This window comes from Belonocnema kinseyi, chromosome 9 (assembly GCF_010883055.1).
Source record: "Belonocnema kinseyi isolate 2016_QV_RU_SX_M_011 chromosome 9, B_treatae_v1, whole genome shotgun sequence".
Classification (NCBI taxonomy): Eukaryota; Metazoa; Arthropoda; class Insecta; order Hymenoptera; family Cynipidae; genus Belonocnema; species Belonocnema kinseyi.
In genome coordinates, this window is record NC_046665.1 from 18,889,805 (window position 1) to 18,895,983 (window position 6,179).

The following is a 6,179-nucleotide window of genomic DNA, read 5'->3' on the forward strand; positions in this document are numbered from 1 at the left end:
ATCTTATACCCTTTATCACTATGTTTAATTTTCTTTCTTCCCTCTCTTTCCTTTCTATTCTTTGTTCTATTTTTCTCAGCCTTTCCATCTCCTTATTCCCACTCTCACCCCCACCAGAATACAGGTTCGAGCTTTCAAGGTTCTTCATCCTACCTTGCATCTCCTCTACCTTTTTATTATTATCTTGTTCCTGCTTTTCTAGCTTTTGTTCTAATGACTGCATCCTCTTTTCTAACTTTTCCCTGATTTCTTCTGATTTTTTTATTTCGTTCTTAACTTCAGCCATTTCCCGCCTAATTTCGTTCTTTAATTCCTCTCCCCTTTTCTCCTGCTTTTCTTCATAAATCCCCATTACCTCTATCATCACTTCTCGACTTTCCTTCAGTCTTTCCTCTTTCATGGAAGCTTCACTTTCATCTCCGCTACCGCCAGCCCCCTTACTATTATCACTCTTCCCTACCATACTCTACTTTTCCGGCGTCGATCTAAACATTTTATGATATTTTGGGCTCGCACAGATATCTTTCTTCTCTTCACTGCTTTCCCTCTCCCTCTCACGCCTTTCTTTGTCGTTACCCAAGCCTGTTACTACCAATCCGTCAACGCAGTCTTCTCACCCTGTCACAAATCTCCAAACAAACTTCCACACAAATCTGTCTCAATCCTCCAAAATATCTACCTCCCCTTTGCAATCTCACAATCCCTCAATTAGATCTCTCGCATCCACATCCTTCTACACACTTCCCCAATCCACTCACCTCAAATTTCACCACAATATCAGAAAAACTCAGCATCAACAATTCCCACTACTTTACACTTTCATGCTGGACACGGAAGTCCCTAACAGGAGTTTGCATCATTGTAATGTTGTATACAGAATTTCGTGTCGTTTTGGAAAAGTCTACATTGACCAATCAAAAATTCCACTAAGAATCGGAGTTAAAGAACATAAGATTAATATCAGATTCGATGAAAAATATCATAAAGCTATAAGTCAACACTTAACTCAAGAACACCGAGGCGACTCTAGTTTTATTAAACGGAATGAGGTAGAAATCTTACATATTTAATCTAATGGATATAAACGCGATTTTGCTGATTTTTTTTTCGAAAAAAAGTACAACTTGCATGAATTTAGTTACCGATTTAGATTATTTTAGTACTTCTTATAATAGAATTGTTCAATTTATAACAAAATAACAGATTCTATCAATGTATCTCAAACGTCCATGCCATCCATTTTAATTAAAACAAATGTGTAATTAGGAAAAAAACTGTTAAAAAAATCGTACTTTGAAATTGTTACTGACGTTGACCCTTCTTACACTTAAGTATCGCTTTTCGATGCGTTGCATTGTAATTCCTAATGTGTGCGTGCACAAAGTTTCGAAGATCGAGATGGGGAATACCTGCTCCGTCTTTAAAAAAATGCATATCCGTTACCACAGTTTAAATAATAGTTTCACTACTTAGATAGAAAATACAAATCTTTCTACATGTATGAAATGATTTTTTTTTATTATTCTATTATTATTGCTGGTTGCATTTCGTATACACTTTTCACATATTTCGAACCTTACCTATTACATGTTATCTAGCGCTACCTAAAAAGTTTTTTCTGTTTTTCTAAAGAAATGCATTTCACACATAAAGAAAATTGCACGGAATCTTTTTAAGCTATTTAAATAAATTTCAACTATAAATCTGAAATATGCCGTATTTATTAGATTCTGTTACCTCAATTTATAAATTATGCAGAAATTTTTTTGACGTTACTCAAAAAACGATTCAAACTATCGAAAAATGTAAAACGAACTGTTGGTAGGTTTCGTCAAGGAGAACAACTTTTAACTTAAACTTATTTAAACAATTTTTTTTTAATTTGGCACCTAATCTTAAAACCATTGATAGGTAAAAAAGAACAAATATACCGTAATTTCTTCTTAATAATTTGAGCCTACTTCAGGTCAACCGTAACGAGTATTCTTAAAAAACACTATTATTTACCAAATTTCTGAACCATTCGTACTTGGCTTTATTTTTTCAATTCGCGAATTTGATTGGATTTAACATAAATAAATAAAATATTGAAATTCATGTAAGTACTTGCCGGAGTTTTTTACACGTACAATCAAACGGAGTTATTTCTGACTTGTGGAATAAATTCGGACACCCCTCGATTTCCTAAATTGATTGGATAAATCACTAAAAATTGTGCCAAAGATCTGGAATCAGTTCAAGCGTTGACTGGTGCTAGATTCTTGTAAAAACCACCAACCTTACGTAATTTAAACTATCAATTTAGGAATGTCCGAAATTATCCCTTTTAAGGACAGTTTTTTTGCTGGCATTCCATTCAAATTTTCAGTAATAACACATCTACAGTCGAATTTTTACGCTCTCATCAGAGAAGGGATTAGATTTGTGTAAAATTTGAACCCCCCCCCCCCCCCCCCCCCCCAGTTTTTGTCAAATTTCCATGTTTGAGACCCCATGAACCCAAAAAACAGGTTTTTACGAATGTGCATGCATGTATTATGTCTGTATGTATGTATGTCTGCTCTGAACACGATAACTTTTCAAAAAATTAATCTATGAAATTGCCCTTTGGTACACTCGTTTAGTGTCGTAAACTAGAGGTCAACTTTGTTGGCCAGCCATTTTGGATGAAAATTCAAAAAGTGGGCACATTTTGAATATTTTTGAGACCACTTTTTTCGAAATTGAAAAATTCTCTGTACGCTTATTCATAGTATTCAAAAGTCGAAGAATTTATCCTTATGACTTTTTCCGAAAAATAAAAAATTACCAGAATTCTAGCATTTTCAAAATCCAAAAAAACAAACTAAAATGAACATTTTAAGCCAAACAACGCATGAAACAAAAAAAAAGTTGAGAAAAGAAAAACGTTGCTTTTTGAAAGCCCTACAAGATTATGATGAGAACTTTCTTTATATGGTCGGAAAGTTGAAAATTCCAAATTTGATCGCACTAAAACTTTTGGAAAACACATTTTTTAATGTGTTTTTAAAGATTTAAAAATTCAATGTACGGTTATTTATAGTACTCAGAAACTCAAACAATTAATCCTCATGACTTTTTTCTATAAAAAGAAAATTATCAGAGTCAGAGCATTTTTAAAATCCAAAAAAATATACTAAAATGAGCATTTTAAGCCAGACAACGCATGATATGAAAGTACTCTAAGTACTTGAAGCTGTTGCTCCTGGTCGTTCGGAACCCACCTTTACCCCTTCGTTGGCAGAGAGAATTCGACAAAAAGTGACCAAAATGGCAAGAATATTTATTATCCTGAAAATTTGTATCCTGGGGTTTTTGGGGTCGCTGAACCCAAAACTGAAGTCAAAATTCGAAAATTTAAAATGACGGATCCAATATGGTGGACGAAAATACAAAAGAGGTTCAATTTGGATCAATCGTGGCACTTAACGGTTTCTGGGGTCGCTGAATCCGAATCTGAAGTCAAAATTTGAAAATTTAAAATGGCGGACGAAAATACAAAAACATCTAAGTAAATTCTACGAAGCCAACAGTAGAATCTAATGTTGGTTTAGCCTGTCCATTTTGAATTTTGCAATTTTCTAGTACCAAGATTTATCCAAATCAAGCCGTTTTTTTATTTTCGTCCGCCATTTTGAATGTTCAAATTTTGACTTCAAATTCGGATTGAGCGACCTCGAAACCCCGTAAGTGCTGAGATTTATCCAAATCGAGCCATTTTTGTATTTTCCTCCGCCATATTGGATCTGTCATTTTGAATTTTAACTTCAGATTCGGATTCAGCGACCCCAAAAACCACCGAGCAAGACTTGAATGCAAAATCGGAGTAAGTTAAATAGAAAAAAAAGAAGGTTTACGCATTTTGCGTCAATGCCACACAGGGCACGGAAAATTTTGACACATTTTCCGTCAATGCCAACGAAGGGGATAAAATGTAGGTCCCCTCCTACTACAAAGTAAGTGTGTCGATCGTGTGTAAAGGAATAGAAAAGAAGGTGGAAGAAAAATATAAACTCTCAGGGGACACATTAAAAGCTTTCATTCCATTCCAAGATACTTGAGGCCAGTAGGATGTCTACTGAGCGTGTACGCAATATTTTACATTAAAATTGGAGCATTAAGAATTGAAGTTGGAATAGTTCCCCCATTCACCATATTCACCAGATTTAGCCTCCAGTGACTAGCATCTGTTCCCTAACCTTAAAAATTGCTCGGATGTAAAGAAATTGGAGAGCAACGAGGAAGTCATCGATGCTGTAAATAAGTATTTTGACGGACTTGACGGATCGGTCTATAAAAATGGCATCACTGCATTAGAGCACGGTTATAAGAAATGTATTAGCCTGTAGAGAGATTATGTTGAAAAATGAAGTAAAAAAAACGAAAAAAGTTGTTTTTCCTTATCAGACTGGAAATTTTTCACCCCACCCTCGTACCTCTAAAACAAATCGATAAATTTACTTTCTTTCTGCTGCTAGAGTGATGTTACACCTTAAGCATTTTTTTCACTTCGGTGCCTGCGTATTAATCAAATTTTCAAGTAATATCATTCAAACTTACAGAACAGTTATTACTAAAATTTTTCTCCAAAAACTTGGTAAAAATCAATATAATTAGTCCATCACAGGTTTTGAAAATCGTTAATTTTATTATATACATACAAACCTAGCCCTGTACATCTTTGTGGCGCTAATGTTGTCCGCGTCGGCTGCACCTCTATCAATTCGAGGGTGGAGCTACGGTAGTTCAATTCTTCGGAGTCCTGCGTGATTCGGCTAGCGAACTGACGTAGTTCTATTTTCGAACCAATAGAGGTCCATCCCATGCGGACGGTATTGGTTCTACAATGTCTGATACCTTTTTCTACCCAGATTTTCATTCATGTTTACTATATTTACGCAAATTTCCATTAAAATCGATTGAACGGTTTTGGCTGTTAGGGCCACTGCATTAGGGTGGTCCAAAAATGCATTAAAATTTTTTTTTAATTTTATGGGGACACCCCAGAAATTTTTTCGAATCCACACAAAAAAAATGCATTTTTTTTTGGTTTGAAAAAAAATTATATTTAGATGTGCCGCAAGCCCCATGAAGTTTCACACGTATTTCCCGTAAGAAAAAAGACTTTTTGGACATATTTTTCAGAATCCTCAATATTATCTCAATCGAGTTGAAACTCAACACTTCTCTTCACAATTAACCATAGAAAACGATTAAAATATCGCTTTTCAAATATCAACACTAAGTCTGTTTTATAGGTAATGCGAATTGTTTCTGGCACATAAAAGATCATTTCATACTGTTAATTAGATGTTAACATAAATTGTTTAAACAATTTATTATGTTTATTAATATTATATTTAAATAATGGTAGAAAGATGCCGTGTTTTCTGAAATTTCTGATTTTTTGTCCAATTTTCAATAGGAGTGACGTAATAATGAATTCAATTGAACAAAAATAATTGTTTAAGGAATTTATTATCATTGTTAATAATATTCTCTTTGCTTCATTGGTAGAATCTTGCGGCTTTTTCTGAATTTTTTAACTGTTTAACTATTTTTCATTAGGCGTGACATAATAATTAGTTATATTTAGCAAAAATAATTGTTTAAAAAAATTATTATTGTTTATGCCTATCTTCATCTATACGAATGTCTGATAGTTGCGGTTTTTTTGGCAATTTGAAAGTTAACAACAAAGTTGTTTAAATAATTTAATATTTTTTATAACTATCTTTTCTTAGATAAGTACTAAAAAATTGTGGTTTTTATAAATATATTCGATAATGTTAAATTTAACTTTATAATATGTTTATGGATCACTTTCTCTTGAGAAAGGACCATACGTACACCTTATTTAAGATATTTATGGAAAGGCAGATCAAAATCGATCGATTGGTTTTTGCTGTTTGCATGTTAAAAATAGAATTTAAAAAAATGTATCTCTTCTTTTCCAGAAAAACAAAATTGCTAATTTATTTCTTACTGATTATTATGTGAAATCGTAAAATAATATGTAATTATTAAAGTCTTATAATTATAGGAATAAAATTATAGCCTGCAGATGACTTTTTGGTAATTTTCTGTTTAATTCGATTATAGCGCATTTCTTGAATTTTCTAATAATATCCTGCAAACTTGCAGAATATTTGTGCTCT

At 33.2% G+C, this 6,179-nt stretch overlaps 1 protein-coding gene across 11 annotated transcripts in view; it reads right to left on the bottom strand.

Moving 5' to 3' along the window:
* LOC117180893 (histone-lysine N-methyltransferase SETD1B) overlaps positions 1–6,179 on the bottom strand; it is a 436,186-nt gene that overhangs the window by 330,534 nt on the left and 99,473 nt on the right. The window lies entirely within an intron of this gene.